The sequence below is a fragment of the Rhinopithecus roxellana genome, chromosome 3 (assembly GCF_007565055.1).
Source record: "Rhinopithecus roxellana isolate Shanxi Qingling chromosome 3, ASM756505v1, whole genome shotgun sequence".
Taxonomy (NCBI): domain Eukaryota; kingdom Metazoa; phylum Chordata; class Mammalia; order Primates; family Cercopithecidae; genus Rhinopithecus; species Rhinopithecus roxellana.
In genome coordinates, this window is record NC_044551.1 from 119,788,731 (window position 1) to 119,804,905 (window position 16,175).

Below are 16,175 nucleotides of genomic sequence, written 5' to 3' on the forward strand. Positions count from 1 at the left end.
AACAAATTACAACTAGTTGTCGAAATGCCCATCAATATGGCTGAGCAGGACGTGGCTCTGGGAGGATGGTGGCCTGGATTGAGCATAGCCTAAGGAGCACTCTGCTTGTAATCTAGAAGGTATGGTCTATATCTGACTTGATTCTAAGTGATCATGTGACTTCGAGCCAGTTGCTTCATTTGTCTGCGTCTCAACATTTTCATCTTTAAATGAAGAATGTATTGATAAAGCCCAGGAGGAAATAGATGGCTACTTCAGTGCAGAAACTGAGGAGAGTTAAATGAAGGGATGATTTAGAAGGTGTGGGTAAGATTAAAGGAACCAACAAGGGTTGGCAAGACATTCCCTGAAAGTACAGGTGCCCTTTGCCTTATCTTGACCTGAAGAGGTAGGGGAAGAGCAAAACTGATAGGTCTAGAAAGAAAGCTTGAGGAGAGGAACACAACCACGGCCAACTATGTCTAGGCAGTTGTGGTGGTTGCAGAGAAGTAGGGAGGGGAAATGAACCAGCAGAGTCAATAGCCTGACCTTAACTCCTCTCATCCCCTGTTCTCCTGTCTGTGTCTTTCTTGGGCTGAACTCAACAAGCCAGAGGTCAAGAGAACCCGAATAAATGTCCAGAGAGATCAGCGTTCCGTGAAAAGATGAGTTGGGAAGGGTAGAGAGTGGATAGGGAGGAGGAAACAAAGAAATCTCAGCCCAAAGGGGTTTAATTATATTAGTGGTTCCCAAATGCCACCGCATGGATCAGTGTTGGTTTGTGATAACATTTGTGCCAGCCAGTAACAAAAGGACAAGGCAAACTTTTAAAGAGAACATTGTGAATTTTTCATGAAGCCAAATTGATTCCTCCTTAAAGACTCATTTTTTCTGAGATTATAATCATTCTACTGTCTTTGGTGTTAAGAGGATATTTCTTTAACAAATGATGGCGGTATGTGGAAATTATTGTGTTTTAGTGTCTTGAAAAAAATTGAAAAGTTGGCAATCCTATGAGAACTAACCCTAATTATTTTACGTGTGAAAATTCTTACTGGCTTATGAAATCTAAGTATAGAGACCTCCTATCTAAATGATCCCTGTTAAATTGTGAATTGAATGTTTTATCAGGTGGCCTTTCCAGATCTAGAGTCCCTGAATCACCCTGGACCTAGTTCAAGATGCATCTATATTCTATATCAACTTATCTGCCTTAGCAAGGTTCCAGGATATTATTTTTTAAAGAAATAAACACATTCCTAAAGGTCAACCTTTCACCCTGTGAAAGATTTAACTACTTGTCCATTTCTATAGCCTCACTGATAGACTAAAAGAAAAAGATATTGGAAAGAAATTGTTGACTCAGATTTTAATTTATAAAAAGGTTGTTGGCATGGAAGTTAAAGAGAAATGACCACGTGACATTTGATAGTTTCATAAATAACTTTAAATAATGGCTAATCCAAAACTCTTAACATGCCAGCTCTTATTCCAGTTCAGCTCAAAGCAATTCAATTCAAGTTCAAAAAATATTTATTGAAGGCTCACTATTTGCCAGGCACTATACTAGGCAACGGGGAAATAAGGAGTAACAAAGCAGACGTGATTGATATGCTCACCAGGAGTCTCAGCCTAGAATTTCTCTCCAATACAGAAATCTTGGAATTGGGTTTATGTAAAAATGAAAAGAATGTCACAAGTTTGGTGGTTAATTTAACATTTTTATGCTCATTCATAATATACTGCTTTATGCTTTAGGGCTTTGTTCCTTCCTCCTTGATGAGGATTCTGGTTAGAGTCTGATAGAAGGTGGTAAGAGGCAGTTCTAATCTGTTTTCAAATATTCCAGGTCTATCTCTAGTAATATTGCTTTATAGGCTCTTAGAGACCTTGTATAAACAGCATCAGAGGAGAAAAAGGACCTTGCAAAAGATGGATATCTTCCATGGTTTAAATTAAAGTTAACAGCAAAATAGGATCTGGCCTAGAGGAGTCCTGAATTCGAGTTCATATTATATTACATATGTTACAGAATCTGTTCTGTGACCTAAAATAGCCCTCTATCATTTGATTTATGAGCAACACAGACTCCTTTGAGTACCTGATAACATCTGTGAATTCTCTTATCAAAAAAAAGTATGTGCACAGCTTGCACACACACATACAATAAGCACATGTGCACATAATTTTGTATATGCTTTCAGGGTGTTTAAGCACCCTTCTCAATGCCATTCATGTAGCCCACATTAAGCAATCCTTGTTTAGAGGGAATATCACATGTTAGCCACCTTTAATTTTTATTCAAAAATAAATTGCAGGCTGGGTGTGCTGGCTCAAGACTGCAATCCCTGTATTTTGGGAGGCTAAGATGGACAGGTATTTCGAGCCCAGGAGTTCAAGATCAGCCTGGGCAACATGGTGAGACCTCGTCTTTGCAAAAATTAAAAATAATTAGTAGGTGGTGGTGGTGCGTGCCTGCAGTCCCAGCTACTTGGGAAGCTGAGGCTGAAGGATTGCTTGAGCCTGGCAAGCGGAGGCTGCAGTGAGCCGAGATTAAGCCACTGCACTCCAGCTTGGATGATAGAGCAATAACCTGTCTCAACAACAATAACAACAACAAAATTTTTTAAAAAAATATTTGTTTTTAAATACAATTTTCTGTCAAGTGGGATATCATTTGCCATTTGTAAAAATGGTATTTTTTGTGTGACAGGATTATTTATTTTCTCACTCATCATGTGTAAGTTTAGATTTTGAGTACTTTGGCATGTTGACCAATTATGTTTTCATTCTCCAACTGAATTTTAGTGTTTCAGGAAATGCACATGCCTGTAGGACTTTCACGTCAGCTCATGAGTAAAGTGATAGAATTGATGACATTTCATTGCCCAAGTTGATTGTGGCTTTTCAAAGTTAGTTTCGTTATATAAATTTTGCTATACTATGTAAAATCAACAGCAAATGTTTTATGATTGACAGTGTTCAGACTGGAGGTAACTTTTTTCTACTAAAGAGTTTTAGATTCTAAATAGGCAAATTTTTTAAAAATTTAAAAAATCAATTACAATGATAAGAACGTCAATATTCCAACAATGCTATTTCCAAAACCTAGCAAGGAAATCCTTCATTGAACTTGAAGTTTCATAGAAACCTTTTTCATGAGAAATCCTTTCATTTCCTCCCAGACTGGCATTTGCAGATTCTCTTCTTTACCAAGATCTGAAGGAGAAATGTGTTATGCATCCTTTCATATCAGATAAAAGTTTAGCAACAATTTCCATAGTGCATTCCAATATGATAAGGCACAGAAGACAGATGGAAAGGCTCATTTTGCTGTGAATTTCCACTTCTTTTAAGGTCTTGCAGTCAAAATGCTTCTAAGAGGCATGTCAAAAATGTTGGAGAAGAAAGCATAGAACAGCCAACTGTAGCTACTCAGTGGGCCTTAGTTTTCCCATCTGTGAAATGAGAAGACCATTGTACGTCATTCAACTTGACCTCTGCACTGGCCATTTGGCGAGCTGTTTTGACTGTCCAGTGTCTTTCTCTCTTTGGAGAATTTCCCATCCCATATACCCTATATTCCAAAGTTAAAAGCCAGGAGCTCCTTCCCAAGCATTCTTCACAGCCAAGGTGTAGTCATTTGACTTAGACTCCACCAAGTCAGACACACCAGCATGAAACTTCGATGTGGTTGAGAATGAAATGAAAAAGGTGCCAAACAGCTTGGAATCTGGCTTGGTGGACGGGGTCATTCTGTTTTCAGGGGCTACAGTGACAGAAGACTTAGAAGTAATATCTCAGATTCAGGGAAAATGACAGGTTATAGGTCTGGTGGCAGCAGTAACAGGTTTGCCCTCAGAATCTGCAAGGTAATTGGGTGTAACCTCCAAGGTTGATACTCTGGCTCTCCTAAAGAACCTCTGACATATCTAATGTTTCCCAAAAATTCTTTCCCCCCTGAATCTGAACTAGTATGGGTTCTGTTGATTTCAAATATGAATCTGACTGATGCAAGGTCCTTGACGTAATTATACTTATTGTTTGTGTGACTTTAAGTAAGTAAGTAATTTAATTATTCTGAGCCCCCATTTCCTCATCTATAAAAATGGAGGAGGTGATAACTCCAGGGTTTGCTGTGATTATTGCATGGGGTAATTCAGAAACTTACTTAGTATAATGACTGGTCCACAGTAGCAAGTAAAAAGAAAATTCTCTCTTCAAGCTGTAGATTTTATGGTCCTATGATGTAGCTTCTGGGAGTTCCCAGCCTAGGAGAGAGTCTGGGAGTTGACTGTAAGGACCAGAAACTCTTGGCTTTATGTGATATATCTCCTAGCCTGGTTAGTTCTTGTTAGAAAAGGCACATCGTTATGCATAAACTAAGAGCAAAAATTCAAAAATGCAAGTGGGTAGGGCACAATCTTGTATCCTCCCCTGCCAGCAAAGGATAATTTTTACTTGGTCTGCTCCATTTCTTCTCTTCCTTGACCTTCTTTTTAAAAAATTGTATTATTTTATTTTAAGTTCCAGGGTACATGTGTGGGATGTGCAGGTTTGTTGCACAGGTAAACGTGTGCCATGATGATTTGCTGCATCTATCAACCTATCACCTAGATATTAACCCCCACACGCATTAACTATTTACCCTGATGCTCTCCTTCCTCCCACCACCCTCACCCTGACAGGCCCCAGGGTGTGTTATTTCCTTCCCTGTGGTCCTGTGTTCTCATCATTTGGCTCCCACTTATAAGTGAGAACATGTGGTGTTTGGTTTTCTGTTCCTGCATTAGTTTGCTGAGGAAAATGGCTTCCCGCTCCATCCACATCCCTGCAAATGACATGATCTCATTCCTTTTTATGATTGTGTAGTACTCCATGGTGTATATGTACCACATTTTCTTTATCCACTCTATCATTGATGGACATTTGGGTTGATTCCATGTCTTTGCTATTGTGAATAGTGCTGCAATGAACATATGCATGCATGTATCTGTATAATAGAATGATTTATATTCCTCTGGGTATATACCTAATAATGGGGTTGCTGGGTCAAATGGTATTTCTTGTTCTGTGTCTTTGAGGAATCACCACACTGTCTTCCACAATGGTTGAACTAATTTACATTCCTACGAACAGTGTAAAAGTGTTTCTGCTTCTCCATAGCATTGACAGCATCTGTTTTTTCTTGACTTTTTAATAATTGCCATTCTGACTGGTGTGAGATGGTATCTCACTGTGGTTTTGATTTGCATTTCTCTAATGATCAGTGATGTTGAGCTATTTTCCATACGTTTGTTGGCCACATAAATGTCTTCTTTTAGGAAATGTCTGTTTATGTCTTTAGCTCACTTTTTAATGGGGTTGTTTTTCTTTTCCTTCTACATTTCTTTAAGTTCCTTGTAGATTCTGGATATTAGAACTTTGTCAGATGAATAGATTGCAAAAATTTTCTCCCATTCTGTAGGTTGTCTGTTCACTCTAATGATAGTTTCTTTTGGTATACATAAGCTCTTTAGTTCAATTAGATCCCATTTGTCAATTTTTTATTTTTGTTGCAATTGCTTTTGACATTTTAGTCATTAAATCTTTGCCACAGCCTATGTCCTGAATTGTATTGCCCAGATTTTCTGTTTGGGATATTATAGTTTTGGGTTTTACATTTAAGTCTTTAATCCATCTTGAGTTAATTTTTGTATATGGTATAAGGAAGGCATCCAGTTTCAATTTTCTGCATACGGCTAGCCAGTTCTCCAGCACCATTTATTAAACAGGGAATCCTTTCCTCATTGCTTATTTTTGTCAGGTTTGTCAAAGATCAGATGGTCGTAGTCTTATTTCTGAGTTCTCTATTCTGTTCCATTGGTCTATGTGTCTGTTTTTGTACCAGAACCATGCTGTTTTGGTTACTGTAGGCTTGTAGTATAGTTTAAAATTGGGTAGCATAATGCCTCCAGCTTTGCTCTGTTTTCTTAGAATTGTCTTGGCTATACAGGCTCTTTTTTGGTTCTGTATGAATTCTAAAGTAGTTTTTTCTAGTTCTGTGAAGAATGTCAGTGGTATTTGAATAGGAGTAGCATTGAATTGATAAATTACTTTGGGCAGTATGGCCATTTTTATGATATTGATTCTTCCTATCTGTGAGCATAGAATGTTTTTCCATTTGTGCCCTCTCTGATTTCCCTGAGCAGTGGTTTTTAGTTCTCTTTGAAGAGGTCCTTCACTTCCCTTGTTAGCTGTATTCCTAGGTATTTTATTCTATTTCTAGCAATTATGAACAGGAGTTCATTCATGATTTGGCTCTCTGCTTGTCTATCATTGGTGTATAGGAATGCTTGTGAGTTTTGCTTATTTATTTTGTATCCTGAGATTTTGCTGAAGTTGCTTATCAGCTTAAGAAGCTTTGAGGCTGAAATGATGGAATTTTCTAGATATACGATCATGTCATCTGCAAATAGAGACAGCTTGGCTTCCTCCCTTCCTATTTGAATACCTTTATTCCTTTTTCTTGCCTGATTGCTCTGGCCAAAACTTCCAATACTATGTTGAATAGGAGTAGTGAGAGAGGGCATCCTCGTCTTGATCTGTTTTCAAGGGAATGCTTGTAGCTTTTGCCCATTCAGTATGATACTGGCTGTGGATTTGTCATAAATGGCTCTTATTATTTTAAGGTATGTTCCATCAATACCTAGTTTATTGAGAGTTTTTAACATAAAGTGATGTTGAAATTTATTGAAGGCCTTTTCTGCGTCTATTGAGGTAATCATGCAGTTTTTGTCTTTAGTTCTGTTTATGTAATGAATTACATTATTGATTTGCATATGTTGAACCAGCCTTCATTCTGGGGATGAAGCTGACTTGATCATAGTGGATAAGCTTTTTGATGTGCTGCTGGATTTGGTTTGCCAGTATTTTACTGAGGATTTTTGCATCGATGTTCATCAGGGATATTGGCCTGAAGTTTTTTTTTTGTATCTCTGCCAGGTTTTGGTGTCAGAATGATGTTAGCCTCATAAAATGAGATAGGGAGGAGTCTCTCCTTTTCAATTGTTTGGAATAGTTTCAGAATAAATGGTACCAGTTCCTCTTTGTACCTCTGGTAGAATTCAGCTATAAAACTCTCTGGTCCTAGGCTTCTTTTGGTTGGTAGACCATTTATTACTGCCTCAATTTTAGAACTTGTAATTGATCTATTCAGATATCAACTTCTTATTGGTTCAGTCTTGGGAGGATGTATGTGTCCAGGAATTTATCCATTTCTTCTACATTTTCTAGTTTATTTGCATAGAGGTGTTTATAGTATTCTCTGATGGTTGTTTGTATTTCTGTGGGGTCAGTGGTAATATCTCCTTTATCATTTTTATTGTATCTATTTGATTCCTCTCTCTTTTCTTCTTTATTAGTCTAGCTATTGGTCTATCTATTTTATTAATTTTTTCATAAAAGCAGCTCCCAGATTAATTGATTTTTGGAAAGGTTTTTTGTGTCTCTATCTTCTTCAGTTCCACTCTGATTTTGGTTATTTCTTGTCTCTTGCTAGCTTTGGGGTTTATTTGCTCTTGGTTCTCTAGTTCTTTTAGTTGTGATATTAGGATGCCGATTTGAGGTCTTTCTAATCTTTTTTGATGTGGGCATTTAGTGCTGTAAATTTCCCTCTTAACACTGCTGTAGCTGCATCCCAAAGATTCTGGTACATTGTTTCTTTGTTATCATTGGTTTCAAAGAACTTCTTGATTTCTACTTTAATTTTTGTTATTTACCCAGGAGTCATTCAGGAGCAGGTAGTTCAATATTCATGTAGTTGTGTGGTTTTGAGTGAGTTTCCTAATCTTGAATTCTAATTTGATTGTGCTATGGTCTGGGAGACTGTTTGTTATTATTTCAGTTCATTTACATTTGCTGAGGAGTGTTTTACTTCCAATTATGTGATTGATTTTAGAGTAAGTGCCATGTGGCACTGAGAAGAATGCATATTCTGTTGTTTTGACATGGATAGTTCTGTAGATATATATCAGGTCCACTGGATCCAGAGCTGACTTCAAGTCCTAAATATCTTTGTCAATGCTCTGTTGCTATGATCTGTGATCTGTCTAATATTGACAGTGGAGTCTTAAAGTCTCCCATTATTATTGTGTGGGAGTCTAAGTCTCTTTGAAGATATATATGAACTTGCTTTATGAATCTAGTTGCTCCTGCATTGGGTGCATATATATTTAGGATAGTTAGCTCTTCTCGTTGAATTAAACCCTTTACCATTATGTAATGCCCTTTTTGTCGTTTTCAATCTTTGTTGGCTTAAGCTCTGTTTTGTCAGAAACTAGGATTGCAGCCAGTTTCAGTGGCTCACACCTGTAATCCCAGTACTTTGGGAAGCTGAGGCAGGCTGATCACCTGAGGTCAGGAGTTTGAGACTAGTCTGACCAACATGGTGAAACCCTGTCTCTACTAAAACTACAAAAATTAGCCAGGTGTGGTGGCATGTGCCTGTAGTCCCAGCTACTCGTGAGGCTGAGTCAGGAGAATTGCTTGAACTCAGAAGGTAGAGACTGCAGTGAGCCGAGATCATGCCAGTGCACTTCAGCCTGGGTGACAGAGCCAGACTCCATCTCCAAAAAAAAAAAGAAAAAAAAAGAAACTGGGATTGCAATTTGTGTTTTTTCCTACTTTCCATCTGCTTGGTAAGTTTTTCTCCATCCTTTTATTTTGAGTCTATGTGTGTCTTTGCACATGAGATAGTTCCCTTGAATACAGCACACTGATGGGTCTTGACTCTTTATTCAGCTTGTCATTCTGTGTCTTTTAATTGGGGCACTTAGCCCATTTACATTTAAGGTTAATACTGTTATGTGAGCATTTGATCCTGTCACCATTATGCTAGCTGGTTATTTTGCAGACTTGTTGATGTAGTTGCTTCATAGTGTCATTGGTCTTTGTACTTCAGTGTGCTTTTGTAGTGGCTGGCAATGGGTTTTCCTTTCCATAGTTAGTGCTTTCTTCAGGAGCTCCTGCAAAGCCCGATTTGTGGTGACAAATTCTCTTAGCATTTGCTTGTCTGAAAAAGATTTTATTTCTCCTTTGCTTATGAAGTTTAGTTTGGCTGGATATAAAATTCTAGTTTGGAAATTCTTTTCTTTAAGAATGTTGAGTATTGTCACCCCAATCTTTTCTGGCTTGTAAGGTTTCTACTGAGAGGTCCTCTGTTAGTCTGATGGGCTTCCCTTTGTAGGTGACATGGCCTTTCTCTCTGGCTGTCCTTAACATTTTTTTTTCCTTCATTTTGACCTTGGAGCATCTGACAATCATGGGGTTGATCTTTTCATGGAGTATCTTACTGGGGTTCTCTGGATTTCCTAACTTTGAATGTTGGTGTGTCTTACTAGGTTGGGAAGTTCTCCTGGATGATATCCTGAAGTATGTTTTCCAACTTGGTTTTGTTCTCCCCATCTCTGTCAGGTACCTCAATCAGTTGTAGGTTTGGTCCTTTTACATAACCCCATAATCCTCAGAGGTTTTGTTTTTTCCTTTTCATTCATTTTTCTCTAATCTTGTTTGCCTGTCTTATTTCAGCAAGATAGTCTTCAAGCTCTGAAATTCGTTTCTCTGCCTGGTCTATTGGGCTGTAGATACTTGTGGTTGCATTGTGAAATTCTCATGTTGTGTTTTTCAGCTCCATCAGGTCATTTATTTTCTTCTCTGGGCTGGTTATTTTGGTTAACAGCCCCTATGGTGTTTCATTGTGGTTCACAGCGTCTTTGCATTGGGTTAGAACATGCTGCTTTAGCTCAGCAATGTTCATTATTACTCACCTTCTGAAGCCTACTTCTGTCAGTTTATCCATCTCAGCCTCATCCCAGTTCTGTCCCCTTGCTGGAGAGGTATTGTGATCATTTGGAAGAGAAGAGGCACTCTGGCTTTTTGAGTTTTCAGCATGAGTTTATGTAGTTTTGATCTTTGAGGCTGCTGACTTTTGGATGGGGTTTTTGTGGGGACTTTTTGCTGAAGCTGTTGTTGCTTTCTGTTTGTTTATTTTTCTTATTTTCTTTTCTTTGAAATGGAGTTTCCCTCTTGTTGCCCAGGCTGAAGGGCAATGGTATGATCTCGGCTCACCACAACCTCCGCCTCCCAGGTTCAAGTGAATCCTGCCTCAGCCTCCCGAGTAGGTGGGATTACAGGCACGTGCCAGTGCCCCTGGCTAATTTTGTATTTTTAGTGGAGATGGGGTTTCTCCATGTTGGTGAGGCTGGTCTCGAACTCACAATCTCAGGTGATCGCCCGCCACGTGGGCTCCCAAAGTGTTGGGATTACAGGCGTGAGCCACCACTCCCAGCCTGTTTTTCTTTTAACAGTCAGGCCCCTCTTCAGTAGGGTTGCTATGGTTTGCTGAGGGTCTATTCCAGACCCTATTTGCCTGGGTCCCTCCCACACTTGGAGGTGTCACCAGGGGAGGCTGCAGAACAGCAAAGATGACTGTTCCCTCCTTCCTCTGGGAGCTCTGTCCCAGAGGGGTACCAATGTGATGCCAGCAGGAATGCTCCTGTATAAGGTGTCTGGCAACCACTGTTGTAGGGTCTTACCCAGTAAGGAGGCATGGGATCAAAGACTTGCTTAATGAAGCACTCTGGCGGCCCCTTGGTGGAGGGGGTGCACTGTGTGGGAGGAATCCCACTCATCCAGACTGCCTGGATTCCTCAGAGCCAGCAAGGGAAAAGACTAAGTCTGCTGATCCCCTTACCCCGGGAGATCAGAGTTCTGTCTGTAAACCCCTGGCCAGAATGGCTGAAATTCCCACAAGGAGGCCCTGACCAGTGAGGAAGGGGGGGTCCAGGTCTGGCCTCAAGAGAGAGTCTGGTCATGATCTGCCACAGCCGCTGTGCTGTGCTGTGGGGAATTCCTCCTGGGCCCAAACTGCCCAGTCTCCCCTGCACCCACAGGAGAAAATGGCAGACTGGAGCTGCAGTGATGGCTGCTGTCCCTCCTCTGGGTGACCTTCTTGTTAGACAGGCTCTTTGGGGCTTTTGAGATGAAGAGAGTGTGGACTGGGACTAACAGAGAAAGTTTTTCAAAGACTTTTTGAGGAGAAAACTTGGGAAAAGTCCTATGAGATGAAAGCTTACAGAGAAGAAAAGGGGGACTAAAAAGTAAATGTGTCTCTGAAGTTTTCCCCCACATGCTGTTCAATTAATGCGATTTAACCCTCCATATAGCATCGGAGTTCATTGGACTCAATTATAGTTTTGTTTCTTTTTTTGAGCAGTTCTATCTGTGAAAGTTCATATTTTGTGAAGTTTATTATTTAATAGTCTTACAAAGAACAAAGATAACATATATTTATTTTAAAATAAAATTTATTCTATCTTGCAGTTATCACACAAGTCCATTGAGCCTTCTATAAAGCTAAGATATGTTGTGGGATCTTAGTGATCTTCTTTTTCTAACATTTTAAACATTTTGCTATTTTGTCATACTAGGATTTTTTTTCTTATTCATCAATTGTTTTCGACTATGACTTAAAAAAAAGACTGAAGAGAAAAACAAAAAACAATGGAACCTACTAGAAAGACAAATACAATAGTGAAATAAATAATCATTAATCATCTTTGAATTTTATACTGTGTTGCCAAAAGTATTGCATCATCTTTCAAGATGGTGCAGAAGAGGGGACACCATGTGTATAGTATGTTTTTAGCTTTCATTGAACACAGTTGAGAATACTGAGTTTTTCTTTTTCCATCTATAATGACCAAACAGAAGAAAACTGACAGAGGGAGACATTTCACAATTCTTAGACAAATCAGAAGATGAATATAAAGAGCTACAGCAAGTTCTCTGGACCAGCACTGTTCCACAGGGTGGCCACTAACCACATGTGACATTCAGGTACTGAAAATATGGTTAGTTTGCCTTAAGATGTGCTTTAAGTATAAAATACATACTGATTTTGAAGCTTTAGTACAATAAATGGGAATGTCAGATATCTTATTAATATTTTTATATCAATTGTATGTTGAAATGATAATACTTTGAATATGTGAGATTAAATAAAATGTATTATTAAAATTTAATTTCACCTGGTTACTTTAAAATTTTCTATTTTGCTACTAGAAACTTCTAAATTACATATATAACATGAAATATACTTCTGTTGGACAGTGCTACTTTACACACTAATGTTCATAATGGAATCAATCATGTAAGTGAAATAGACTATGAATCTTTAGATCATGATTTCCTACAAACTTTAATAAATTTCCCCAAATTCATGAATCAATGAGTAATTCCCAACCTGTCTCTATGGAAAATAAAGAAAATAGGGTACTCTCGTACAGGACAGACTGTATCACACCATATTTTGCAACAAGAATTTGGACTTTGCCCTTTTGCTAATTGAATATATGACAATATTCTTTTATCTTTTATAATGTTTGTGTGCCAAATTTTTTATTTGATATAAAGAGTTTTGCTATGTTTAACTTTTATTAAAATTTCTAATCAGTTTTTCTATTATGCCTTTATCCTTCTGTAAATTATTTGAAAAATGACTTTAAAAATACAAAAATTTAGATGGATTTCTTTAGTTGAGATGGTGAATGATGATGACTATTTTCGTAGTATACACAAGGGTAAGTACTAGAATATTTGAAACTTACCTTGCAGGTACTAGAGTTTCCTTTTTGGGGGGAGGGGGAGACAGAGTCTCACTCTGTCACCAGGGCAGAGTGCAGTGGCACTATCTCAGCTCACTGCAACCTCTGCCTCCCAGGTTTAAGCAATTCTGCTGCCTCAGCCTCCCACGTAGCTGGGACTATAGGCGCGTGCCACCACACCCAGCTAATTTTTGTATTTTTAATAGAGACAGGGTTTCCCCATGTTGGCCAGGATGATCTTGATCTCTTGATCTCATGATCCACCCGCCTCAGCCTCCGAAAGTGCTTGGATTACAGGCGTGAGCCACCGTGCCCGGCCTAGACTTTTTTTTTAAACCACAAATCAGTTCCAACCATTTAGTACATTTGGATTTCAGCATTATGTGATGAGTGGTAACAAAGCAAGTACTATGGAAGTCTTCTTTCTAGATTTTCAATAACATAATTATCAGAAAAGAATGTAAGAACACATTAGGAGACAAAAACTCAATGCTGCTATAATTTGGAAGAAGAAAGATTAATAGGATTCAGAATGCAGTCACCACAGACATAGATGTTTCTATTTCAAGGAAGATTACAGGTAGAAATAGGCCCTAGAGAAAGCAGGTTGTTCTAGAATTTATAGCATTCTCCTTAGGCATTTGAGGCAAGACCTTAATATATAAAGGATATTGTATTGTAATAAACATTTATAAATATTTTTCCATCACTTACTTTGAGTATTTGGAAATACTTCTTAAATGGGTTGAAAAAATGATAAGTGATAACTTTTCTTATGAGATACAGAATTTTCAGAATCCAAATTATTTTGTCATCTTTGTGTGTTAATGCATAACCTCATTCAAGGAGACAATCAACTTTGTGAAGAAGCAAGCTCTAATCAAACTTAGAAAAGCCCTCCATTTCTCTGAACCTAAGTACAGATAGTACACCACATTGATTGAAATATTTAAATGTATTTCAGAATAACCAATGGACTCTGATACCTGATCTAACATAAACGGTTTAGCTATTGACATGAAGACCTGGGGCTATTATATCCAGCAGCAAATTTCAATTTAACAAAACTATCAAAATAAATTAAACTGATGTTATGAAATCTGCCCGGTGAGACTGAGGGCAGCCAGAGGTCAGACTTTCTTCCTGAGAGGCTGCATCCTTGTGCTATTTACCCTGCTGCCACCTGCACTCTCTGCCAACTTCCCCAAGTATCCAGAGAAAGCCTCTCAAAGGGAAAGGCTAGATTGAGTAATTGTCCTAACCCCTTGGAAGGATATCTTCTCTTAAGGAAATTTTAGTTTTGAAAAGTAATTTTCTTCAGAACATAGCAATTGAAGTGTGCTCTCAAAGTCAGACTGATTAATTTTGATGGTCTCTCCACTTTCACCACTGTTATTCAACATAGTACTAGAACTCCTACCTACAGCAATGAGATGAGAATGAAATAGAGAGCATCCAAATTGAAAAGGAAGAAGTCAAACTATCCTTGTTTGCAGATAATATGATCTTATGTTTGTAAAAACCTAAAGACTTCATAAAAAAATAGCTGTTAGAACTGATAAACAAATTTAGTAAAGTCATAGAATACAAAATCAACATACAAAAATCAGTAACATTTCTATATGCCAACAGCAAACAACCTGAAAAAGAAATCAAGAAAGTAATTCCATTTGCTAGAGATAAAAATAAAATAAAATACCCAGGAATAAACTTAGTCAAATAAATGAAAGATCTCTACAGCAAAAACTATAAAACATTAATGCAAGAAATTGAAGAGGATACCAAAAAAAAAGGAAAAAAAAATCCACGTTCATGGTCTGGAAGAATAAATATTTTTTAAATGTCCATACTGCCCAAAGCAACGTACACATTCAATGCAATCTCTACCAAAATGCTAATGAAATTCTTCACACAATTAAAAAAAAAAATCCAAGAATTGTATGGAACCACAAAAGACCCAGAATAGCCAACGATGCCCTGAGCAAAAAGAGCAAAACTGGAGGAATCACATTACCTGACTTCAAATTATACCACAGAGATCTAGTAAGCAAAACAGCATGATACTGGCAGAAAAATGAAAACAGACAAATGGAGCAAAATAGAGAACCCAGAAATAAATTAACATCTACAGTAAACTCATTTTTGACAAAGGTACCAAGAACATACATTGGAGAAAGGACAGTCTCTTCAATAAACGGTGCTGGAAGACTATACTTTCAGGGATCATTTCTATAGTTTATTACTAGAGAAGTTTCTCTGAACGTGTAGAGCACCATAAAATACTGGCAAACCGGATTCAGCAGCACATCAAAAAGCTTATCCACCATGATCAAGTGGGCTTCATCCCTGGGATGCAAGGCTGGTTCAACATACGCAAATCAATAAACGTAATCCAGCATATAAACAGAACCAAAGACAAGAACCACATGATTATCTCAATAGATGCAGAAAAGGCTTTTGACAAAATTCAACACCACTTCATGCTAAAAACGCTCAACAAATTCGGTATTCATGGAACGTACCTCAAAATAATAAGAGCTATTTATGACAAACCCACAGCCAATATCATACTGAATGGGCAAAAACTGGAAAAATTCCCTTTGAAAACTGGAAGAAGACAGGGATGCCCTCTCTCACCACTCCTATTCAACATAGTGTTGGAAGTTCTGGCTAGGGCAATCAGGCAAGAGAAAGAAATCAAGGGTATCCAGTTAGGAAAAGAAGTCAAATTGTCCCTGTTTGCAGATGACATGATTGTATATTTAGAAAACCCCGTTGTCTCAGCCCAAAATCTCCTTAAGCTGATAAGCAACTTCAGCAAAGTCTCAGGATACAAAATCAATGTGCAAAAATCACAAGCATTCTTATACACCAGTAACAGACAAACAGAGAGCCAAATCATGAATGAACTTCCATTCACAATTGCTTCAAAGAGAATCAAATACCTAGGAATCCAACTTACAAGGGATGTAAAGGACCTCTTCAACGAGAACTACAAACCACTGCTCAGTGAAATCAAAGAGGACACTAACAAATGGAAGAACATACCATGCTCATGGATAGGAAGAATCAATATCGTGAAAATGGCCATACTGCCCAAGGTTATTTATAGATTCAATGCCATCCCCATCAAGCTACCAATGAGTTTCTTCACAGAACTGGAAAAAACGGCTTTAAAGTTCATATGGAACCAAAAAAGAGCCCGCATTGCCAAGACAATCCTAAGTCAAAAGAACAAAGCTGGAGGCATCACGTTACCTGACTTCAAACTACACTACAAGGCTACAGTAACCAAAACAGCATGGTACTGGTACCAAAACAGAGATATAGAGCAATGGAACAGAACAGAGTCCTCAGAAATAATACCACACATCTACAGCCATCTGATCTTTGACAAACCTGAGAGAAACAAGAAATGGGGAAAGGATTCTCTATTTAATAAATGGTGCTGGGAAAATTGGCTAGCCATAAGTAGAAAGCTGAAACTGGATCTTTTCCTTACTCCTTATACGAAGATTAATTCAAGATGGATTAGAGACTTAAATGTTAGAC

General features: G+C 38.1%; 1 protein-coding gene and 1 pseudogene across 1 annotated transcript in view; one reads left to right on the forward strand and one right to left on the reverse strand.

The window, feature by feature from the left end:
- CCDC192 (coiled-coil domain containing 192) overlaps nt 1-16,175 on the reverse strand; it is a 253,306-nt gene that overhangs the window by 215,071 nt on the left and 22,060 nt on the right. The window lies entirely within an intron of this gene.
- LOC115896755 lies at nt 14,828-14,904 on the forward strand (annotated as a pseudogene).